We start from the raw sequence: 26,513 nt of genomic DNA, 5'->3' as shown, positions 1-26,513 counted from the left end.
CCCCAGATTCTGATACTCCTTGTTACTGAGATGGGCAGATAAGAACTGAAAGGATTTTTTGTACAAATTCTTGTAGGTATGTCTGATACAACTACCTTCCCAACCCTCCTCATTCCTACCACATGAGAACCGAAGATCTAGATCCTTAAAATGTTGACATTTGAGTTAGCTTTCTAGAGTGTACTCTCATTGAAAAATATATAAATGTATAAAATAGTTTTTGAAGTTATTTTACAATAAAACAAGAATAAAATCTTATTTTAATGTACAAAGTAATTTGTAGTTGTTAATTGTCATGTTAACTAATAGATACGATTGATATTTTAAAGGAAATATGAAAAAGACTAGAGGCCTGGTGCATGAAATTCGTGCACGGGGGAGGGGGTGTCCCTCAGCCCAGCCTGCACCCTCTCCAATCTGGGACCCCTCAAGGGATGTCCGACTGTCCGTTTAGGTCCAATCCCGGTGGGATTGGACCTAAACGGACAGTCGGACATCCCTCTCACAATCCAGGACTGCTGGCTTCCAACTGCTTGCCTGCCTGCCTTTCTGATTGCCCCTAACTGCTTCTGCCTGCCAGCCTGATCACCCCCTAACCACTCCCCTGCCAGCCTGATTGATGCCTAACTGCTCCCCTGCCAGCCTGTTTGTCCCTAACTGCCCTCTCCTGCAGGCCTGGTCACCCCTAACTGCCCTCCTCTGCAGGCCTGGTACCCCCCAACTGCTCTCCCCTGCAGGCCTGGGTCCCTTCCAACTGCTTTTCCCTGCAGGCCTGGTAGCCCCCAACTTCCCTCCTCTGCTGGCTTGGTCACCCCTAACTGCCCTCCCCTGCAGGCTTGATCGCCCCCAACTGCCCTCCCTTGCAGGCCTGGTCCCTCCCAACTGCCCTCCCCTGCTGGCCTGATCACCCACAACTGCCCTCCCTTGCAGGCCTGGTCCCTCCCAACTGTCCTCCCCTGCTGGCCATCTTGTGGCGGCCTTCTTGTGTCCACATGGGGGCAGGATCTTTGACCACATGGGGGAAGCCATCTTGTGTGTTGGAGTGATGGTCAATCTGCATATTACTCTTTTATTAGATAGGATAGAGGCCTTGTACACAGGGGGGAGGGGCAGCTGGTTTGCCCTGAAGGGTGTCCTGGATCAGGGTGGGGGTTCCCTTGGGGTGTGAGGCAGCCTGGGCGAGGGGCCTGTGGTGGTTTGCAGGCTGGCCACGCCCCCTGGCGGCCCAAGCGGAGGCCCTGGTATCTCGTATTTATTTATCTTCTACAATTGAAACTTTGTAACCTGGAGCAGAGCCAAGCCTTCTGCTTGCTCCGTGGCGGCAGCCATTTCTGTTGGAATTTATGTATCTTCTATAATTGAAACTTTGTAGCCTTAAGCGGAGGCCTGGGCCAGCCAGGGTGTGTGAAAGCTTGGCTTCCTCCATCACCGCGGGCAACCCTAGCCTCCTGCTCTTTCCAGCTCCGTGGCTGCTGCCATTTCTGTTTGGATTTATGTATCTTCTATCATTGAAACTTTGTAGCTTTGAGTGGAGGCCTAGGCTGGCAAGGGCAGGCAGAAAGTTTGGCTTCCTCCATTGCCGGGGAAACGCAAGCCCCCCTCCTGCTCTCTGTGGCCTTAGCCATCTTGGTTGGGTTTATTTGCATATTTGCTCCTGATTGGCTGGTGGGCGTGGCTGGTGGGCGTGGCTTTTTGGTGTAGCGGAGTGGTGGTTAATTTGCATATTACTCTTTTATTATATAGGATAGCATATTATATCTATTTCAAAGGCTCAACTGATAAATTCTTTTTCATATAAAGTTTCAATATTTTAATATGTCAAATATCAATATTTTTCTCAATTTGTCATTAACTGTCTTATCTTGAAACATCTAAAATCAAAGCAATAGCAAAATGAGAAACTAAAGGAGGGTAATAACAAGAAAAGTCTAAGAAGATATTGATAAGTTTAGAATCAAATGAATCTGGCAGACCCTGTTGATTAAGTCCCTACTTCTGAGAACTTTGTTAAAAATTTTACATACAGTATCTTATTTAATCCTTATAGCAATATGATAAGGTAAGATTAATAGCCATATTTTCTAAATGAGGCAAATAAGAGGTGCAAGTAAGTTACATAGTTGCTCAAATTTATACAGCTCCTAAGTGGAAGAACAAGGGTGCAATCATAACTGTCTAACTCCAAAGCCCATGCATCACCAGAGAGCAGATAAACATTAAACTGTACAGTCTTCCTTATGTCAACGAGGCTTTAGAGAAGTGAGCTATCTGAGGTCAAAAAGGTTTATGGGAGAGATAAGCTGTTGAAGATAGGGGGAACTTGAAAGGTGGTTAGGGTTTACATGGGCTGAGCAGAGGGCAGAGCATCCCTTCTAAGGAAATCAGATTGGTGTGTTTGGGAACACTAAGAAGACTGAAATAATTAAAGAAGAGAAATCTAGATTGGGAATCATGAAAATTAAATCATGAGAACTGAAGACAGATTACATAAGACACAATTACAAAGAGCTTTGAAGGTAAAATAGAAAAATATCCACATGTTAAGTCATTCATTCATTCCAGAAATATCTATGGATGCCCAATATATGAGCCAGGGAAAGGGAACAGAATAATACAGAAATCCCTGGAGAAAGAATTCTATTCACAGTTCTGTATCTTCCCCCACCCCCCACCCCCCACCTCCAATCAGGGCTCTGGCCATATCCTCTCTGCAATAACACAGTGGTAGAATCCTAGTCTTAAGCATAGGTAAGCATAGAATCCTAGTCTTAAACCTTATCTAAGGCTTTACTTACATGCAAACAAGGCTGTAAGTGCCAAAAATTAATTTACTGGAGTAGCCACCACTTAATGAAGAACGGGGGTTGGAGCATAAATCCTCCAGTGTCCTCAACCCTCAAGTAGGACAAACCCGAAGCAAGTTCTACATCATTTCCCAGAGGCCCCCAATGGGATTGAGTCGCAGTGGCCTTAGCACTCATGTACCCTGTGTGAGCATGCTTTCCTTTCCTGTTTTACTTCCCCACTCTCCCATTGGTGTTTCCTGGTATAATCTCCCAAATAAACGATTTGCACTCAAATCTTTCTCTCAGAGCCTGCTACTGAGGGACCCCAGTTCAACACTGGTGCACAACAGTTCTAGAAACAGCTAACCATGGTAGAGCACTTATATGCCAGGAGCCTTTCTAACCACTTTGCATATGTCACAACTTTTCATTCTCACAACAGCCTATGAGGTACAACTATTATAATCCCTCTTTTGCATATGAGGAAACTGAGAAAGAGAGTGGTTCCAAACTTGCCCAGGAAAGTTTGAATCCAAATTTGAACCCAGCACTCTAGCTCAGCATCAGTGCTCTTAGACACTAAGTCAGCTGCCTCTCTGCATCTGCACGTGGAAAAGAATTACTGTGTAGCAGAGGTGGGGAACCTTCCTTTTTTTTTTTTTTGCCAGGGACCATTTGGATATTTATAACATCATTTGTGGGCCATACAAAATTATCAACTTAAAAATTAGCTTGCTATATTTGGTCAAACATTTAATTAACTCACCCCTAATGCTTTGGCAGGGCCAGACCAAATGATTTTGTGGGCCTTATACAGTACGTGGGCTGGATGTTCCCTACCCCTGCTGTATAGCAATCAAACCATATTGTAGAAGTGCAAGGAGCTCTAGGAGAACATATGGAGGGATTAACTCTACCTGGACTTCAGGGAGAATCAAGCAAACCAAGTTCTAATGGATTAACAGGGGTTTCCATGGAAAAAGGCAAAAGGGTGAAAAAACATTCCTATACAAGGTTCATCAACAGCAGGGTGGGTCTTCAGACATCACAGAGTCCCATCAATGGTACCAGAGAAGGGGGTAAAGGGAGTCATGTGGGGTCATGTGTTGACTAGCCAGGTTCCAGCTTCCCTAGTCTTTTTTCAAAAGTGTAACACTGATATAAAGTTACTCCACAACACGTCATACCTATTTTATATATTAAGTTACTGCCTACACTTTTGCTTGGAGGAAAGTTCTGTGCCTTAAAAATATATGTTCCTAACCTCTATACTAAAGAATAGATAGTCTAACAACTTAGATATGCAATATGTATGCTGAAATAATGAGGCAAATAGCATTCATACTAATAGTAGCTATCATTTATACATGAAATTAGAAAGGCAGAGGCTAGGTGAGGCAGGTCCTTATGCTGACCTTATGTGTATAATACATAGTCAATAGATTTTCTAGTCCTGATGAGGTATATGAAGGAGATAATGCTTTTAGAGCTTCGTTTGACAGTGTAAAATACATGAAAAAGGAGAGAAATGCCATACATAAAAGAAGTTTAGTTCTCCAAGAAGTCTAGAGCTGATTGGAAGGCCATGGTTAGAATGAACCTGCCACTGAGTAAACTAGATTACCCTAGGCCAGTGGTCGGCAATCCGCGGCTCGCAAGCCACATGCGGCTCTTTGGCCCCTTGAGTGTGGCTCTTCCACAAAATACCACAGCCTGGGCAAGTCTATTTTGAAGAAGTGGCATTAGAAGAAGTTTAAGTTTAAAAAATTTGGCTCTCAAAAGGAATTTCAATCGTTGTACTGTTGATATTTGGCTCTGTTGACTGAGTTTGCCAACCACTGCCCTAGGCAACCTGGTTAATCTTTTAATTTACATGATAACAACAGCTACCATTGATTAGTTACTTACTGAGTGACAGGTACTCTTCCAAGCACTTGACAATTTTTCTTATTTAATCTTCACAGCAGTCCAAGAAGTGAGAACTACTTATTATCTCTATTTTACAAGTGGAAAAACTGAAGCACGGAGGTTAGATCACTTATGCTAGTCTACATCCTCAGTAAGTAGATAACACACCCTTGTCATGGATTTTGGGGAGGATTAAATGAAATAATGTAAAAAAAAACTTAGTCTATAACTGTCATTAATAACCTCTCAAATGTGATATTTACTATTATTATCTTTATAATTTTCATAGCATAACTTCCTGTGCCTTATCTCAAAACCTGGGAGGACAACATTATTTAAATAATGCAGAAAGATATTTAATTAAATAATTCCCTAATCATATAAATTCTGTTACTCATCCTTTTCTTTGTACATATTCTCTGAAAAAAAAAATTTTATAGAGTACCTGTTGGGTATAACATTGTACTTGGTGCTGGGGATATAAATTAGAACAAAGTAATCAAGCTGGCTACTCTCATGAATAGAATGAAGTATGATTTGTTACTATGAAGTCTCAGGGGTTAGCTTGGTTACAGAAAGTTCATTGAAGTAAAAAGATGTGCAGTGAAGGTGTGGCAGATGTGGTCCAATCTCGAAAATGGTGATATCTTGATCTACCTTAATATTTAAGCTCTCTCAATGTATTATTTCTCAGCATTTCCTTTAATAGAAGGGCAGTAATGTTTAAACAAGACACAATGGATAAATTAATAAGATACAGAACCATAGATTTTTATAGCATCGAAGAGGTTGAACTAAATGTTCAGATTTAAATAATCAGATTTAAAAAGAAAAACATGAGCCCAGCCGGTATGGCTCAGTGGTTGAATGTCGACCTATGAATCAGGAGGTCACAGTTCAATTCCCATCAGGGCACATGCCCAGGTTGCGGGCTCGATCCTCAGTGAGGGGTATGTCAGAGGCAGACGATCAATGATTCTCTCTCATCATTGATGTTTCTAACTCTCCCTCATCTTTCCTCTCTGAAATCAATAAAAATATATTTAAAAATTTAAAAAAAAAGAAAAACATGAAAAGTCAAAGGGAGAGAAAAATGAAGTATCCTTATCAGTGACTAAGACTGCCTAGTATATTATATGGAGATTTGGAGGTGCAGCAAAAATTCTACAAAGAAAGCCATGTCCAAAGATAGCCATGTCCAAAGAAAGCCGTGTCCAAAATAATGGTGAGCAATGAACGCCAGGAATATTAAAGAGGAAGTCTGTAGATCTTGGAGAAAGTGCTGATGACTAGAAGAGATAAAAGGAATTCATAATATCTCCTATGTTAATTGTACACTACAGGGTTTATAATTACGGCCTAAAAATTACAAGGTTATTTAAAATTTCCCTTTAATTACATCTTATATTTGTCATTTCCCACCCCCTGAGATATTATGGAAACATAAAAGAGAACTTACATTTAAAAATATTTAAACTACATTATATCAGTTCTGGTTAAAGTCATATTACGTTTTGTTATTTTCCATACTTTTCTCAGAGACTGGTGACCCTTTCAAGTAAACTTCAGAAGGGGTTTGAAGAAATTGTTGGAAAAGCAGGTAAAATATATCTGGATTTGTGACATTCCAACCTAAACCACAGAAAGGTTCCTATTAAAAAAAATGAGCAAAGATGAATCATTTAATCTTCCCTTCCAACTGTGATTTTTATTCATTTGAAGATAAAATTCAAAGGGAACATCTTAGAGCTTCTGTTTGTCACCCTAGAGTTATTTCCAGGCAGCCTAGGAAATCACCTATTTCCAAAATCAGGTCATGAAACTGGAACTGCAATCTAATTAATATGTTCATAAAACAGCTCCACCACTACCAAACACACAGCAACAATAAAATCAACTCTGTATTCGTTGGAATCCCCAAAACATAACCCATAGGAGAAATTCTAATTACAGAACACTTTCTAATTTAATAATTAAGAATTCTAATGTTTCTGTCATATGTCTGCCCCTTTTCCTGACAAAATACTTGGTATAAGTAATTTTAAAAGTGAAGTAAAACATTCTTTATTGACTTCATATATTCATTCAGCATCACTGGCTTTTTCCAACTTTATAGACACTGACATACTTCCCTGTTTAGCAGCTTCCTAATACCCACAGAAACTGTTCCATAACCTGACTCTCCACCTGCCCCTTTGTGGTCCTCCCTCTGAGATAGGATCTTAAATTATACCTTCACAGAAAATTAATCTCTACATTATCTGCATCCATCCTCCCAACCTCTCTATCTTGGAAGAAACCATATGCTTCACTAGTTGTCCAGATCCCATATCTGGACACTTCCTTTGGGACATGCTCCCTAACCCTTAAAAGTACCCTGTGTTCTTCACTAGCTACTGGCTTGTCCTCTCTCCTCTTTTCTCTCCTTTCCCCTCTTCTTCACCCCTCAATCTGTCCTTCTTGTCCAAAATTTTGAAAGTACTGTGCACTACTTGTCTCTGCTTTTATAACCCCTAAAATATAACTTGCCCCCAGACACTGACTTAGATCATTCTTCAAAATGTTGCCAATAACTACTAATTCTCAAAACCACTGGCTACTCTTTTAGTTCTCCATTTCTAGACTTCTATTATGTAGTTGGAACAGTAGGTTATTTCTTCCTTTGGACTCCCCTAACACTTTGTAAAGACCTATATTAATATGCTCTCTACTAAACTAAAATTATTTCCTTGGCTGTTCTCCTCACTAGTATATGGTTATCTTCAAGGCAGTACTGTTATTTAGTTATCTGCAAATCCCATATGTTTACATGAATCAGTATATTCCACATGTTCCAATCCAATTCACTATGAATCATAATTTTCAACAGCTCAGATACTGGGTTATTTCATGATTAAAATGTTTCTTTGGCTGTTTGGCATTCATTCTGATTAATGAAAAAGTAGTCTTTACCTGTGCAAAAAATAATTTTAAAGACCTATAACTAGAACATTTTGAAGAAAGTAATAGTGATGGGAACTAAACCCTTTAAAACATGTATGGTCTTTCATTGTTGACAAAGCTTGCTCAAAAACACTTCATCTGACTATCGAAACAGCCCTTCAAGGTGGAACTTGGAGCCATGTCAAAGGAGGGCCAGGCTGTGCAGTGTGATCACTGCGCACCAGAGCCTTGCAGAGATGATGAGTGAAGCTGAAGTCATCTGTGCTCGACTCTCCCAGTGTGTGCCCAGAGGATGGGATGCCTCTTGCTTTGCATGGAGACTCTGTCCATCCACCAAGCACCACAATCTGCATTTCTAACTCATTTGCCTGAAGTGGGGCACTTTTCCTAATATAGTTGCTCAGATAAGGATGCTATAGGTCAAAGTGGCCCTGCTTATTTTTATGGTCTTACTGCTAATCTGTTTTCCTGAAGGTCCATGGCCAGTGTGCTAAGACAGTGGTCGGCAAACTCATTAGTCAATAGAGCCAAATATCAACAGTACAACGATTGAAATTTCTTTTGAGAGCCAAATTTTTTAAACTTAAACTTCGTCTAACGCCACTTCTTCAAAATAGACTCGTCCAGGCCGTGGTATTTTGTGGAAGAGCCACACTCACGGGGCCAAAGAGCTGCATGTGGCTCGCGAGCCGCAGTTTGCCGACCACGGTGCTAAGACATCTGATATAGAACAACATGGGAAAAACACACAAAAAACTGGGCTTTAAAATAGGCCTGCCTTGGTTTTGAGGGGGTCAGCTTCCCTAAGTAAGATATGTGACCTTGAGCAAGTTATTTACCTTACATGAGCATTAGTTTCCTCATCTGCAAGCATGCATTCAAGTAAGACCCGCCTCCGAAAGTTACAGTTGACATTAAAGGGTGTAATTTATGTGAAAACATGGGGCAGTGATGGGGGAGGGGGAGTTCAATTAGTGCTGATCTCTTCCCTGAAGTATGCAATGGTTATATTTGTTACCTATATTTTTAAAAATTCATCCAGGAGGTTTTATCATGCCATTGTTTAATAGTCTAATAAATTATTATTACAAATATGCTCTGAGAGTTTCTTTAATAGTCTACTCTTGAAGCCTGCAAATATTCAGTTGCAATCATTTTCAACAGGTGGTGAAGAGCTCAGAGAGCTTTCCCAAGGTCAAGATCACCAAAGCATTAACACCCAGAATTAGAATGAGAAAACTGTGCGGGGGGAGGGGGTTGTTTTGTTTTGTTTTTTCCTGAGCCAATAGCCAGATTATATAGAATCTGGAGTAACCATTTTAAAAACCAAATATATATCCTAAAATTTTACACAATATAGTCTCCAGCTGAAGTATGTTGTCTTGGGTATGTTTATAGGCTGGTACTTTTCTAACAACTGGAAATACCATCCAATAGTCCATCAAATGATAATAGCTGTAGCAGTTAACTTATGGCTTAGAGACATTTTGGAGATAAGGTGAAAAGGTGGGGCGAGGCTATTTTTGAGCATTAATGCTATGCGGTGTGACTGAAGGAGGGAATGAAGAGGTGAAGTGTGGTTGTTGGAAGGAAGGAAGGAAGGAAGGAAGGAAGGAAGGAAGGGAGGGAGGGAGGGAGGGAGGGAGGGAGGGAGGGAGGGAGGGAGGGAGGGAGGGAGGGAGGGAGGGAGGGAGGGAGGGACCGAGCCTGTGGCAAGTGTGAAACTGGTTAAGTTCCCTCCTTGGGTTCTTCTTCCTCTAAGAGTTCTCAACTATTTTTTCCCCTTACTTGCCTTTTTTCTCTGAATCTGGGTACCTCAGCATTAGTGGCTATAACTCAGTTATAGCCACTGAAAGGGGTGCAGAACAAGGGGGCAGAAAATGAAGAATTTAATAAAAGCAAATTCAAAGCTAATCATTTTCACATGACAGAATATTTTCTTATTTTTTTTTTCCTTTTGTAGGAATTACCTAAAACCTCCCTGGCTTGGGCCACCCACTTAGCCCATTGAGGATGTATCCTGTCAGCAGTTTAAAGTGCACTGTTTTACTACAGGGGAAAGTCTGCTGGGACTAAAAATTATATTTAATTTCCATAAGTTGTGGGCACACTGGTATTGCAGATGGTAAGTTTTCTCCTCTAGTATACCATTCCTTAATCAAATATTTAAAAAGTAAAACAAAAATATAAATTTTTATTTTCATCTTAAAACTGGAAGGTATTACTAAAAGGAATTAGAGGATAAAGCTAGAGGCATTAAAAGACAGTAAAATAGAAAGCCATGAGAAAAATTATATGTTAAATAGTGTCAATATTTCATCTAAAGGAAAGTTTTCACTGTATTATATCTAAACCTGAACTTCTGCCTTAAGCAATGGCTGACTTTACATTGAGCCCAGGGATTTGTGAACAAAATGAGTTTTATAATTATGAGCTCTATCCAAATTTTATTGTGTTTATAAATAAATTGTATTTGGCCATAACAGGAATTCAGAGTCAGTTGAGAATTTGGTATTTGTATTCTAAAATTGCTAGGTAGTTTTGTCACTTGGAAGAAGAGATGGTACAGAAGCAAGGTCAGCAGAGGCCCGAAATCTCATTAGAAGACAAGCAGACACAGGCAGAATTTTAGGTTGACTGAAATGAGCAGAGCTCCCTTATCTTGCATGAGACTTAATACGTTTTGTCCTTCAATGCATTGCACAGTCGTCAAACTCAATGTTTCTCCCACCCACTAAAACTCTCATAAGAGAAGTGAGATCATTATATTAGCCAAAACATAAACTCGCAAAATGCAATTCTGGGGTGAGTTCCTTCAGTTTCAATATATGAAGAGCAGAAAAACTTAAAAGCTGAAACTCTAAGAGGCAAGGTAAGAAGGTTTATCCTTTTAGTTAGAAGCAGGCCACCTCGCTTTTCTCTGATGATGTATTTATTCATTGAATATTTTATTGAATAAAACATTGAACATAAGTACATACATGCATAATATTACTGATATATCGATTTATAGCTTGCTTTATTCCATAAAGGATTTTGATCAAAGAAAACAAAACAAAATGGGTTAGTAAATTAGTTGAACCCTAGGTCTATAAAGGAAACAACGGAAGTGTGATTTGCTAGATTAACCCTCATTAAGAACCTGGAAAGGGAAGTCCAATGCAAAGATGGGGGGCCTAGAAAAAGGAAAAGAAGCCTCAATGTTGAGTCAAGGTATGGAATCACCCTATTTTGTCTCTTGAGCCAAGTCACCTCTCCTCATTACAAAGAGGGTTTCATAAAAGCACGTAGGTATATGGGCTTCAAAAAATGAAATTATAGGCAGCAAATAAATAAGTTAATCACCATCTACAATCACTAGTCCCAAGTCTTCCTCAGGTTCCCGCCAAGGAGCTCACTGAGGGCAGCTCTAGACAGCTCGGCCTTCAACTTCTGCCCCGCACTGTCCTCTCTCTGGGACATTTCAGTCCATCATAAAAAGGCTGCAAAGGCATTTGAATAAAATGCCCTCCTAAATTTTATAAATGTAAAAATAAAAATTCAGTTGCTTTCGACATGGCTCTGGTGTTTCTGGCATGAAATTACAGCATTTTCATAAATCAGATTATACGAAGTTGTTATATATCTTTTAAGTATGTCAAAAAGTTACAAACATGTGTTAGGCACACTATGTTATGTCATTCTTTTGAGACCCCTGCATAATCCCATGTCATCATGCATCTAGAGCATCATCTTAATTGTTCCTAAATGAAATTTAAATTCCTAGAAAGCGGACTTGCATTTTCCTCTTTTCAACCATGCAAGAAGATCTGATCCCAAATTCCCAGGCTACCACTATATTCTCGCAACTAGCCGGAATAAACAATAAGAAGAGCTATATGGTACTTATTTACCTAGTGAGGCAAACCCTTATCTTTGTTTGGATTGGCAATAAAAAGGTCAAAAAGCATAAAAGAAATAAGTTTTTGCAATAAAATCCTCCAGCAAATATTTCTAATGTAGCTTTAAACAAGAAAAGCACATTCTTCAGACCACTTTTTAAGCACTCGAGAGGTAGTGTTCTATTAAGACAAGTAATAAGACCACTTATTAACTTGAACTTGTAACCAGTAAACAATGAATTTGTAAGCCAGCCCTAGGGCAGGAGGATGAGAGTCCAAGTGGGAACTCTGTACATGGCTTCTATTTGAACCATTACCTCTGATAAACTTTTGAAGACTACTCTGTATCCCCCGTATCTCAATGTCCCCTCCTTCTTGCCTCTCAAAAAGCAGAACAGAAAAAGAGTGTGCACCTCTGTGTTCTGCCTATCCGGAGGGTTGCCTTCATAGAGATGAGCTAGAGCTCATAAAACCAAAGCACAGATCTCTTTTAAAATGTTTATTCTTCCCTAGCCTTGATTGGTCTTGCCAACTTCTGATCTGCCCCTTTGTTGGGGGAAAAAAAAAAGACCTGCATGTAAGAATGAGGAAAGGGAGTCTTTGGAGATGAAAATGAGAACAACTTGGCAAATCCTTTCTTCTTAGCATGATAATTCATGAGCATGGAATCTAATCCAAGAAGGACTCTTACAGTAGGACAAAGGGAAAGAAAGGGGAAGGAGGTTTTCTGTCAACAAACACCTAGGATCCCTTACTGCAGTACTGAAAGGTGAGGTTATAAATAAGAGAAAAACAACAATTGGAGAAGTTGAGAACCAAGCACAACATTAATTAGGTCGCCTGGAAAAACCCACCACCTTCTTCCAGTTCAATGTCTTATTGAAGAATCTTTCCAAGGGCCCCAGGTAAGAATGATACACAAAGCATTCACACCCCACGTTGGCTCAGTTTAGTTACAACAATAACAAATGGGCACATCATGCAGTGAAATGCATGAAGGGTTTCCTAGCTTCAGGCACAAAAGAAAACCACCAGGACTCTCAACTTCTCTCTACAAGCTTTCAAACACATATATTTCAGATCTAGAGAAGCATGAATAAGCACATTTACATTCTTTCAAAAACTACAGAATTGAAGGGCTCATTTCTTTCTAGGCAAAAGTAGAGGTGAGGTAAATGCAACAACATAAAAGATGGTTATGATGGTAGGCATTCAAAGAGTACATGCATCCTACCAATTGAAAAATAAACAAATGGACCCAAACAACAGAGCTTACACAGAACAAAAACTGTTGATTTATAGTAAGATACACTCTATAGAAATGAGAATGGTAATTTTCCCCAAAAACAAATCTTAATAGGTACAAAATTAACCTTGACTAAGGCATAAGGAATAGAAGGAAAAAAAAATACTTGATCAATTCCTACCATGTGCTAGGGCCTATTTCCAGGACCTTTTTATCTTAGGGTTAAAGACTATTTATGTGAATGTATCTGTAATGACATAAACCTTATTGCTGATGCCTGACCCTCACCATCAGGACCAGCAAGGCAATGGCACCAAACCTCCCCCTGAGTGGGGAACACTGGTGATGTACTTGGATGTGGGCCACTGAGGTTTGCAGGCATGTCACCCAGACTCCCTCCCAAGCACAGTGGAGAGTAGGGATGGTGGCTCTGGACAGAGAAAGAAGATACGCCACAGCTTCGATCTGGGATGTATCTGGTGTTGACAGAATGTGAGCACCTGCCCAGAGTGAAGGGGGATGTCACTTACCCCTCTCTGTAACTGATTTTCAGCAAACAAGCTAAAATGTCTGTAATAAACCAGCAAGTGATTTTGGTGGAGCCTTAAGATATCAGAAATCTTTCATTTGAGACACTGCCATAAAGGCATCTGGAAACCCTCCGAAACCAATATTTTAATATCTATTACTTAACCTGAGGCCAGCCAAATAATTTACTTGGGAAATATACTTTCAAAAGCAGACAGATTGCGGAATCCCAAACAAACCATGTTAGTAGCCATAAATCCTTAAAATGTGCCTTTATCATGCATTCACAAAGTTTCTGCTATGAGAGATGGGACCCAGTCAACCCTAAAGGTCTGGTAAAAACAAGCAATTTTAAATAATAAGCTATGCTCTTATAATACCTTCAGCAATTAATTCCTATACACATTTAAACATAAACTCTAATAACAAATGGTATGTGATGTCACATGTCCAGGAACCTTAATACATTGCATTGAACCTTAAAACATGAGCAAAATCAATGCACTATGCAAGTTCTATGGGAGTCTGAACACTTCATGATTCATGTGTTAGAATTCTACTTAATTAGTTCTTCCTGGTAGAAACATTTCTTGAATAGTTAAAATATTCTTTAATGTGAGGCACCAACACATCTTAGTATTATTTTAAAATTGAGTCAGCATTCTAAGTTTTCCCTTAATTTCTTTTAGAAATTCAGAGACCTAAGGACAGGCAAATTGATACTAGATGTCAGAAATACATGTGTCCTTCCCCAGGGAATTTTCAAATAAAAGAAAACAAAAGATCAAAAAAACAAATTCCAAACCTCCCTTTTTCTTTTAGTTATTAGTTAAATAGTTGACATTCTCAAAGTTGTTGTGCTTTTTTCCCCCTCCATGAAATGTTAGCAATTGCAAATGTCCTCATACTTGACTTTTCATTTGGGGGATGCTTTGATATTAACAACTAAATTGTTATTGCATAACCATTACTTTTTCAAACAACATTTGGTCTTAATGTTTACATTTCATCCTCACTTGATACCAATATTCTTGTTCAAGACAAATCTGCCTCTGGCACTTGCCACGGGATTTTATAATTTTGAGTTGTACAAACTGAAGGGGGTATATTGATTACTCACCATATCCAGGAATGCCTTCTAAAGGGGAAATTATTCACGTGCATCATATTTGCAGATCTTCTCTCATCAAGATTTTCCTGGTCTCATATGCTACATGTAGTGATTTTCACAGATGAATTCCAACTCTCCTGTTTGAGCAGCTATCATGGGCAATTATTGCAACAAGTACTGAATTCCAAAAAAAATACCCCACAAAAAACAACAGACAAAAAAACACCCCTCCCCCCCCCAAAAAAAAACAACAAAACAAATAGCAACAACAAAAGCCCTTCCAGGATCTGAAGAAAGAAACATCACAGAGCACTGCCGGTATGGGTCCATCCATTTAGGTTCCACCCATTAGTCAAAACACTAAAATAACCAGTTCAATCGTTTATCCTAAATGGTGGCAAATATTGTCCTGGTAAAAATCCAACCGCCTAGAGTGTAAATTAATGCATCCTCGCAGGAAGGACTCTGGAATGTGGGAAAAGGGGAGTCAAAAGACAGTTTGTTGTTATCCTTGTTAAAGAAGTGTTAGACGGGAAATGGAAAACTTCAGGTTGCTTTGCCATGCTGTCCTTTAGAAATGAATATTGCTTTTTCTTCTTTCTTAGGCACATATTCATGTGTGGTCACTTGAACGCGGTGCTGCCGTCTGAGATGAGTCGGACAAAGACCTGGGCAAAGGGGCCAGACACCATGTAGAACCAAAGCCAACTTCTTCCCCCAAAATCTCAGAACTGCTGGTTTTCAACTGCAAAAGTAGGAAGGCAGTGAGCAATTTCTGCTTTGCAGGACGGAATTACCTACCATCATGACTTCAGAAGGTGCTGTCATGAGGAAATTCATTTTAGATGCCTAACCCCATAATAAGGCTGCCTGCTGTCTTTACGTAAAATGACTAAGCTATTGATCCTTTCATGACAGAAACCCCTTTAATTTGTTGTTATCAAAGACCATGTGCGGGCTTCTCATATTTTGCCTTGGAAAGAAAATGAATTTCACAGCTGCGAGGCAGACGTTGTCTAAGAATTTCCTCCCCGCTGTCTTTCTTTCTCTCTCGGTCTTTACCCCCAATTCAATGCCCCAAGAGGTGTCATTTACTCGGATGCTCTGACATCTTCTGAAAGATTCTCATGCCCAAGCCATACAGACCTTGCATGCTTTTAAAACACAATGGCAACAGGCTCCTGCTGGGGTCCCCCAGAGACGCCGAATTTCCAGCAGAATCTTTGGAGTCTTCGCAGCCGCCTTGTCTGCCCTGAGCTCGCCGGCCGGCTCTGAGCAGCTCAGGACACTCGCGCTCCGAGGTCCAGTACATTAACTCTGCAGCAGCCCTGCCGGCTGCGGAGACCGCTGCCTGACAGGGGATGTGCTGGCGTCAAGGGGGCCCTCTAGGTGGGTTCCCAGACACTGCAGCACGCCTGCCTCGCTTGCCTCCTGGGAGGAGCCAGCCAAAGGGGTTAAAGGAACGGCTCTTCCTGAAAACGCAGATTTTAAGTAATTACCAGGCAAGATCAGCAAAGCAGTAAAACGCACACACACACAAACTGTAAATAAGCTCACAGACATGCTACATCTTGACCAAACAGATATTACAGAGGCGGGGAGGGCTTTTGTTTTTGTTTTTTCTTTCTTGCCCAATGAACAGAAAGGGAATAAAAGAAGTCAGAGAGAACGGGCGTCTGACAGGGTCAGGGTTTGTTCACTTGGAGTCCTTTTGTTTTCTTTTTTTAAAAACAGATATATTGGGCTGGGGATCTCTTACTAACTTGATGATTTGCATTTAGCTCCAGATGACCACAAGGTAATTTTTGGACAGGAAATCCTGTGGAAGCCAGTGGTGCGGAAGTCAGTTATACTTCAGTTGCAATTGCGCATGCCGTAAAGCTGCTTGTTTGATGAGGGGTGTGTGGCTTGGAGGAGTGCTGAGATAAAAAGCATTGCAATGCCTACTGTTGACATTTTGCTTCTCCTCAAGCTTGCCCCTTTGTTGCAAAAATTCTGTTCAACAATCCCCTGAAAGCACCCCTTCATTGTTGTGCCATTTTGGAGCAAGAATAAAATAGTAAACTCTGGTAATAGTAGGTTGGCATATAAATGGTGTTTGTTGGAGATCAGTAGGTAAATGGACCTTATACAGTAGCAGTGCACTTAATATTAATGTATCATGTTAAACGTAGGTGTTTAAACAGCCTGCCGTGCAACTGCTTAATATTAAATGGAATACTGGCAACCATTTAATACACCATGCTATTATCTTCAGTTAGAATTTCCCCAGTGAGGCCCTGTCGTCGTAGAAAATATTACCCAGAGGTGGCGGTAGGGTGGGGGTAGATTTATCATAAATTCAAAACCAGGTATAAAGAACTTCAGTCTTGAAAACTGCCATGGTTTGGGGAGGTTTCATTTTAATCAAATGGTGATACTGATGTAAGTATTTCTGGAGGAGGAAGAACTGAGTGATTCCTTTAAAAGCAGCTGGAACTTGGAGGTTCAGGAAGATGGTACCACAGCTTAGAAGGAAGTTGAGAATATTCGTTGGGATGCATGTAGCCCAGGCAGTGTCCTTGTGACCTCCTCTTTCTAAAGGGAATAAATATCTTCCCTAAGTGCATTTGCGATCTGAATCAGAAAACTTCGGTCTGAATGGTGTTTAACAGCTTTGAGTACTTTGAATCAAGCATCATAGAGTAGTTCAAAATCTGATATTATGTTAGATGTTTAAATATTATTATTAAGGGCAAGGAACACCCCACATGTCTTGGGCCCTGTACTAAGTGCTTTACATTATTGTTTTATTTAATTCTCACAACAACACTATTAGGTAAGGATTGTTATTAGTCCTGTTTTACTGATGAAGAATTTCAGACATAGGGAGATTAAGTAGCTTATCCAAGGTCAAATGTCCAGTAAGGGTCAAAATTTGAACAAAGAAAGTCTGACTCCAGAACCTGCATGCATTATCACTATATTATAGTCCCTCCAGAATAATATCACCTTGCATTAGTGTTGTGCTTTCTAAAAAATTATCTTTACAGGTATTATCTTAATTTAGCCTCACAGAATCATGCTAAGGAAAGGTTGACACTTATGACAATTTTGGAAATGAATCTCCAAAAAGATAGTATTTGTTCATCATCATGTTAGTAGTAGATCTATAAGAGAATTCAGATTATTTCACAGGTTAGTACTCCTTGGTGATGATAATGATGATGATGATGATGACATAATAATGGACATAAACCTATTTCAAAACCAATATTTAGTTCTTATACTCTATAAAAAGTTATGTAGAAATTTTTTTTCTCATGTAATAGACATCATTAATTTGAAATTTCTTTATATTTTTAGCCTATTCTACTCCTCTCTCTTTATGTGCCAACGTGATACCCATGGTGATGTGACACCAAGAATATCTCTGAATATTTCTCAGTTACCACACAGTTCAACATCCAGTACTTGAAAGCTATGTTTCCACTTGTGGGCAATGATATAAGCAAAGCCCTTTATAAATAAAACACAAATTATTCAGTCATGAGATTACTAAAGGAGATGTAAAATTAAAATATATTTAAACCAAGAGGAAATTTCAACTGAATATTTTTAAAGTGAACATTTTTTTTTGGTCTTTTTATTTCTATTTTTATATATGCAACCTTCTAGAGCAGGGGTTGGAACCCCCTGTGTATAGGCCACATAAGGCCCTTGAAATCATTTGGTCTGGCCCTGCCAAGGCATTAGGGGTGAGATAATTAAATTTTTACCAGTTTTTAAGTTGATAATTTTGTATGGCCTGCGAATGATGTTATAAATAACCAAATGGCCCTTGGCAAAAAGAAAAAAAAAAGGTCTCCAATCATCCTGATCTAGAGTAAGGTATAACAAATTAGAAAGAAAGGACACACCACTGAGAAACTATGATAAATAGTAGAAAAGCCAAATTTCTGCTGAAGGGATAAAAAAGAAAAATGTAATTTATTCCACAGTTCAGGGAACCTGTGCATTAATAAACAATTCTAAATTGAGTATTTTGAAAATTCAAGGCACTTTTAGTTCATGCATATTAGAAGCAGGGTCTTCAGAGTTACGGCCACTATTTTACAAATTGACGCTTCACCAGACTTCATATTTTACAAATGTGTGGTCTTCAAGAAACAACATCTGAGCAGAATTAATAGGTTTGTAATTTAATAACAAGTTCTTAAAGATGAAAGATGTTGATGGTCTAGGGCAGTGGTCGGCAAACTGTGGCTCGCGAGCCGCAGTTTGCCGCTCTGTTGACTAATGAGTTTGCCGACCACTGAACTAGACTCTTGATTCCAATAATTACAGGCTGTTGTTGTTCCTTGTGATTAAGCCCCTACCAGTGGTCGGCAAACTCATTAGTCAACAGAGCGGCAAACCGCAGTTTGCCGACCACTGGTATAGGGTAATACACACCTGTTTCTTTCTACAAAAAGTTCATCATCCTTTCAGGGAATTTCTAAGAAATATTAGGGATAAAAGATTACTTATGGCTGATCTAGTGCTATCATTTCAATCAATAAAGGAGTGCTAATTATTTGCAGAGAACCACAGGTTGGCACAAACTTTGTGAGACAGCCTCAGCTCCACTGGCACAAAGGCTGAGTTTTGATCTTTTTGAAAATTTTAACCATCTTCATATGAGACTTATATTAGAAAAAAAAATTAAAAATCACACCAGAATATCAATGTATTGATAAAGTGAAAAGTACAAGCTCAGAGCAAACAGTAATACTCGAATCAACATTTCAATGAAAGATCGTTTATGTTTAGTGCACTCAGAATGAGAGAAGTGTTATCTAGTCCCCATGCCCTTTTCCAATAATGAAAGTCCTTTTCTGCCATTGCTAGTAGGTTATGTTTGTAAGGGTGAAGGTTTTCAAACTACATTCCTAGGAACCCTCTGGTTTTGCAAAGTTGTCATAGGACAACTTCAGGACAAAGGAAGGGCCAGGTACCTAAGTTTTATTTCAGAGCCCCTCTGCTTTTACCTGTTTTATTTCAAGGTTTGCTTTGAAAAAAAAGGGAGTCTGATTCTTAAGAGAATGCTTACAAAAACAACTGTAGGCATAAGAAGTTAACACTTTCTAAGCAAATTCTTATCTTTGTATTGTCAGTTTCAAGACTCATTCTCTTCAAACCCTTTCAGTTTACATGCTTCCTTCACAATGAGTCAAATACAGATGATTAGGTTATATCTTTTTGCTAATCCAAGCATAACAGCACAATGAAGACACACCCTAGCCTCTGAACTTGGGTGTTTCCTAAACTCTTATCACTTATCTGCTAAGGAGGGTGTAATAACATACGTCATTGATTCCCAGAGTTTCACTTTTATTTTTTTTTAATTTTTGAAATAAATTTTAATTTACATTTTAAAAATTTATCTTTATTGTTGAAAGTATTACAACTGACCCCTTCTTCCCCTCCACCCCATTACCACCCTCTCCCCAGGCCTTCCCCGCATTATTGTCTGTCCATATGCATACAAGTTCATTGGTTAGTCTCTTCCCGCCCCCTCTGAAATGCATCTCTCTGTTGCATGCTTCAATGTCTCTGGATCTATTTTGTCCATCAGTTTATTTTGTTCATTAGATTCCACATATAAGTGAGATCATGTGATACTTGTCTTTCTCTGACTGGCTTATTTCACTTAGCATAATACTTTCCAGGTCCCTTCATGCTGTTTCAAAGGGTAAGAGATCCTTCTTTTTTACTGCTGCATAATATTCCATGGGGGTAATACTTTCCATTCATATACTGATGGGCATTTGGGCTGTTTCCAGGACTTAGCTATCTATAGTAATAAAAGTGTAATAAGCTAATTAGACTGGACAGCCAAACGACCTTCTGGACATTCTTCTGGATGACCTTCTGGATGAAGCCAGGGCTGCAAGTGCTGAGGCAAGCCACCATGGCTGCCAGGGCCGAGCCCCTTGCACAAATTTTGTGCATCGGGCCTCTAGTTGTAAATAATGCTGCTATGAACATAGCGGTGCATATATTCTTTCTGATTGGTGTTTCTGGCTTCTTAGGATATATTCCTAGAAATAGGATCACTGGGTCAAATGGCAGTTCCATTTTAATTTTTTGAGGAAACTCCACACTGTTTTCCATAGTGGGTGTATCAGTCTGCATTCCCACCAGCAGTGTACTACAATACCTTTTTATCCACATCCTAGCCAACACTTTTTGTTGATTTATTGATGATAACCATTCTGGCAAGTGTGAGGTGGTACCTCATTGTCATTTTTTAAAAATATATTTTTATTGATTTTACAGAGAGGAAGGGAGAGGGATAGAGAGTTAGAAACATCGATAAGAGTAGATGAACTGCCTCCTGCACGCCCCCTACTGGGGATCAAGCCTGAAACTAAGGTACATGCCCCTGACCAGAATCAAACCTGGGACCCTTCAGTCTGCAGACCAATGCTCTATCCACCGAGCCGAACAGGTTAGGACTTTCATTTTGATTTGCATCTCTCTGATAATTAGTGATGTTGATCATTTTCTTTTCATATGTCTCGTGGTCATTTGTATGTCCTTTATGGAGAAGTGTCTACTCAAGTCCTCTGTCCACTTTTTAGTAGGGTTGTTTATCTTCCTTTTGTTGAGCTGTATGATTACTTTATATATATTGAAAATTAACTCCTTATCAGATGTATCATTGGCAAATATGTTCTCCCATACAGTGGGTTCCCTTTTCATTTTGATCTTGGTTTCTTTTACTGTGCAGAAGCTTTTTATTTTGACCCCGAATAGCTGCAACAATCTTAAGAGAGAAGAACAAAGGTGGAGGGATCACAATACAGGACATAAAAATATATTACAAAGCCATTCTAATTAAAACAGCCTGGTACTGGCACAAGAACAGGCATATAGGTCAATGGAGCAGAACAGAGAATCCAGAAGTCTACCCAAGCCATTATGCTCAATTAATATTTGATTAAGGAGGCAAGAGCATGCAATGAGGTAAAGACAGTTTCCTCAATAAATGCTCATGGGATAATTGGACAGGTACATGCAAATAAATGACACTAGACCACCAAATTACTCCATACACAAGAATAAAATCAAAATGCATGAAAGACTTAAATGTAAATCCTGAAACCATAAAAATCCTAGAAGAAAACAGAGGCAGCAAAATATCAGACATCTCATTTAGCAAAATTTTCACTATTACAATGCCTAGGGCAAGAGAAACAAAGGGAAAAAATAAACAAATGGGACTAAATAAAAATTAATTTACTTTTACATATGGAAAAAGAATTGCAGGAAACTAATAAGCAAAAGATAGCTGGTGTTCATTTTTGACAAAAGAAATTCTCTGACCACAGAATTATTAAGGCCATAGCACCACATGATGATAAAAAGGTTCCGTGCAGCAATAAATTGCTACAATTTCAAAACTTACATGCCTCAAAAAATAAAAAGATGCAAATATTGCCAGAATTGCAGGAAGAAGAGCTCAAATTATCATCATAAGATGAGTATGTGGAGGGCGAAGAGTTCAATATATCATTCTCAAACAAAAAACAAGACAAATCCTGTAAACACCACCACCAACAAAAAACAACTATAGCCAAATATGAATTAGAACAACACAACAAGCTTGACTTATTGAACATATCTAGAATGAATCCAATAATTAGAAATTTTACATTCTTCTAAAGGACAAATGGAGTCCTTACATAAAGTAATATAAAGTAAATCTCTACATTTTACAGAAATATCATACAAATCACATTCTATAAACACTTCTAATGAAGTAACAGAAAGATAAAATGCTCTATATTAGGAAATTAAAGAAAACATTCAAAAAATGGGTCAAAGAAGATATAGTGAAAAATTAAAAAATATTTATAAATGAATAATACAGAGACCATATTTGAAAACCTGCAGGAATACAGCAAAAGCAATAATTCATGAAAATTTAAAGACTTAAATCATTATTTTAGAAAAGAATAAAGAGTACATTTAAGTGTACACCTAAAAAGTTAGCAAAAAAAAAAAACAAGATAAACAAAAAGAAAGTACAAAGAAAGAAACAATAACAAGAAGAGCTGAAACAAAGTCAATATAAACACAAAGTGGGTAAACAAGAAACTACCCTATGAAGTATCTGATTATCTAAACCAGTGGCTCTCAAACTTCACCATGCAACCGAACCATGTGGAGGGCTTGTTAAAACACTGGTTGTTCAGCTCATCCCTAAAATTTCCGGTTCAGTAGGTCCAGCATATACCCAAGATTTTGCATTTCTTATAAAGCCCCATTGCGATGCTGTTGCTGCTGGTCCAAGGACCAAACTTTAGAACCACTCGTCTAAGCTAAGGTACATCTTCCTGTCACCATCACGTTTTGCTATAACCAGCAACTAATATCAATGATTGCCTCTGAAATAAAGTAGATGAAATAAAATTAAAACTCCTCTAGATTTATTTATGAAATGAAAGGTGATCTTTTTTTAAAAAAAAAAAAAAAACTTTATTATTGAAAGTATTACATATGTCCCCTTCTTTTTCCCAATTGACCCCTTCTAGCCCACCCTTACCCTCCACCTCAGGCCTATTGTCTGTGTCCATGGATTATGCATATATGCATATGAATTCTTTGGTTGATCTCTTCCCACCCACTACCCCCGCCTTCCTAATTTTTTATGAATACTAATTATAAGTTCAGATATTTTAGTAAGTGTCCCATTCTTTTGTGAGGCTGGATAACTTTTGTCTCTTACTTGTCAAATGAAAACATTTTGTCCCTCTATACCAACTATTGGTTTTGTATAAATATACTTACATATACAAATACCTCTACATACTTTTTAAAGCACATTTTTCTGTATTAGTTGTATAAATATGTTCTATCTTAGGAAATAAGATATACTGGGTGATATGACTTTTTCACCTAAAGCCAATGAGGCAATATTTAAGAAAAAATTTCCCCAAAGAATACAAAATTTTTGTATACTTTTTGCATATGTATGTGTATTATGGGTACCATTCCAATATGTAGAATAAGACACAAGAAGACTACATACCCCCATCCTACCTCCCAGCAGAAGAACATTCAAATTCAAATCCTCTCTCTGACCCTTACAGAAAAACGTATTCCTATGGCAGGAACAACACTTCCTTCTGTGTATTTATAACACCAAAAACAATGTTGATACTCAGTAAATGTTAACTGATGACCATGTTGATAGTGATGACTTCCCACTTCTTTCAAGTTCTAGCAAAATCTGAAAGTGTGTTGTTCAGCACATTTAAAACGGAAATAAGACAAGCTCTTCATGAAGCCATGGTTTCAGTTGCTAAGAGTCAGGGAGCTGCATCATGTTTCAGCAAGTTGCTGGTACATTTAATTTCTACTTATTCTTATAACCAAGGATATAGCCACCAATTAAAAAGTGAGAAAGATATTTATTAAATACCTATTTTGATCACCTAAAACCAACATATGCTTTGTTGGAAATTTTTATGATTTAACTAATATAACAAGTCATTAAAAAAAAAAAAAGAATATGTTTTTCATTGATTCTTGAAAGAGAGGAAAGGGAGAGGGGGAGAGAGAGAGAAAGAGAAACATTGATGTGAGAGATAAACATCTATAAGTTGCCTCCCCTATGTGCCCCAACCAGGGATCAAATTCGCCAGCTGGGTATATGCCCTGAAGGAGAATTGAACCTGTGACACTTTGGTGTACAGGACAAAACTCTAACTAACTGAGCCACATCTGTCAGGACAAGTCATTTTGGATCCTACTGCCTAAGCTTAAATATTATTTTAAATAATAAATATATGCATTTACAGGAAAAAATTATCATATCATGAAACACAATACATTTCATAATTGATATAATTTAAAATTCTTGCTAAATGCCACTTTTAATATTTTTGGAAATAGAAATACTAAAATACCTAATACTGGAGGGGAATAATGGCGGCGGAATAGACAGACGTGTTCCGAGCCTTGTCCCGGAGCAGAAAGAAAGAACAGCTGAGGGACGCACAAGGAGTGTTTGTTGGCTGGTTGGGAGACAGCTGAATTCCAGAAGGAGGTGGGGGACTGCTGAACGGGGTTCCCCTGACCTGGCAGCACCAACTGCGGCTGGGTCCCCTCCCGGAGCTGCGGGCTTGGACGCGGAGTCTGCGCCATCTTGATCCGGAAAGTGGAGCTTATCTGAAGCCTGAGAATCCACAACGGCGGCACCCCAGGAACAGCTGCGAGCCCCAGAACAACGCTCCCCAACTGGCGCAAGCACACGGGTTCAGAGGAGCTCTACACTCCACCACGGAAAGGTCAGATTTCGCCTGGGATAAGGTGAGGTCTCTGGTCCCGGCGGGAGAGAGGAACGCGCGTTTTGCGGGAGCTGGAGGACCAGGGAAGTCTGTGCCTAGAAAAATCCGTGGCTGTAGGGGCTGGTGTGATCTGTGATTGTGGAAAGGGGTCCTCAGAGCTGCTAAGAGAAGGGCACTCTAAAAAGCAACCCATTTTGATCTGAAGTGCAGGGACACCCTAAGAATTTCAGGCTGTCCAGACTTACGCGCAGCCCGTGCGCTCCCTTTGTGCCTGGGTTTACTCGCAGTCCTGGAGTTCGCACACTTGGGCTTTTTCCTCTTCAAATCCTTGCTTCTGATTACTAAGCCCAATACATAGGATCACCCAGTTGGGGACACCCTGGGAGACTGCAGGGGAAAGTTGTTTTTCTGGAACCTGGGGATCGGAGCGGGGAGTGACCATCAGAGAGTCAGCTCTGAGGCAGACCACGCCCACAGGCCGGTGGCAGTGCCACAGGGAAAGAAGGCTCTAACACTGCCTAGAGAGGCCATAGATAGACCCGGAAGTCAATCCAGAAACACTGCCACCCAGGGGCTGAATCACAAATTGACTCTTGCGTAATCAAAAATAAAGGAATACGAGAAATTAAGACACACCGCCTGCTTAAAATCAGGACTGGCTTACAACACCGAAGAGCAGTGGATCGCAGGGAACTGCAATACTGTCTGGACTGAGAAACAGGCGTGCCAAACAGAAAAACAGAGGAAGTGAATGACCTTCACTACTTCACATTTTATTTTTACCTTTTATTTTTTTATTTTTTTATTTTTTTTTTATTTTTTTTTTATTTTCATTTTTTGCATCTTTTAATCAAGAAACTTTTTTTTCTTTTTTCATCACTTGATTTTACCTTTTTAATGATTACATTTTTATTTTCAATCCGTATTATTACTACTGCTATTTTATCTTTTTTTTTTTAAAGTGTCATTTTATTTTCTCTTCATTTTATTTTGGGATTAGGGTTCTACATTCTATTTTTTATCTTTCCTTTAGCATCGTTTTACTCTATCTCAACTCTACCTTTAGGCCATCACTCTCTTCCTAACCTCCCCCTTTTCAGTGTCCTGTTTGTCTTACCCTTTTACTGCCTTAGATTTTCCCTATTCTTTCTGTTTACCCCTTGTTAAAATTTCACCCTACTTACATATCTAATCTCTAATCCCCTGCTCCAAGTCCACATACACCTCTCCCTTCGCTGTCTGAGCTATCCATAAACTTGTCCTTCTCTCTGTCCTTTTGTTGTTGTTTGCTTGAATGTAGATTATATCCAATTTTTATGCTGTTTTTGTGAGATTGTTTTGCTTATTCTTCTTTTGTTTATTTTTTTGTTTGTTTTGTGCTTCAGCTTTCCCTTGCCTCAATCCATATTAGTTGGTGTTGTAGTTTGTATTAATCCCCAGGCACTTGTTGCTGGCATTTGCTGGGATTAGTGATTGTTCTATTGGAGTTTTATCCCCAATATATATAGTCTGTTCCCCTTTCTCTCTTAGTCACTTTCTTGTCTCTCTTACTTTTTTTTTTTCTCTTTACTTTCCCTTTTCCCAATTTCATTTTCACACTCCTTTTTTCTTTTTTTCTTTCTTTCTTTCTTTTTTCCTCTTCTTCTTTCTCTCCTATCACCTAATTTGCCTTTCTCTGGTGGTCACCTTTATTGGAGGTTATTAATATCGTGAATACATTCCTGTTCAGTGCCTTGTGAGTTGTACCTGGTAGTGCTGTATTTTGTGCCTTTAAATCAACCCAGGAGAGAG

The 26,513-nt window shown here is 39.1% G+C and overlaps 1 protein-coding gene across 1 annotated transcript in view; it reads right to left on the bottom strand.

Moving 5' to 3' along the window:
- The window catches only part of PDE4D (phosphodiesterase 4D), a gene marked incomplete at its 5' end in the record, with an annotated part of 697,671 nt that overhangs the window by 512,077 nt on the left and 159,081 nt on the right, over positions 1 to 26,513 (bottom strand). The window lies entirely within an intron of this gene.

The sequence above is a fragment of the Plecotus auritus genome, assembly GCF_963455305.1.
Source record: "Plecotus auritus genome assembly, chromosome: 7".
NCBI lineage: Eukaryota > Metazoa > Chordata > Mammalia > Chiroptera > Vespertilionidae > Plecotus > Plecotus auritus.
Note: the sequence above shows the minus strand (reverse complement) of the source record. Positions and strands in the feature narration are given on the sequence as shown.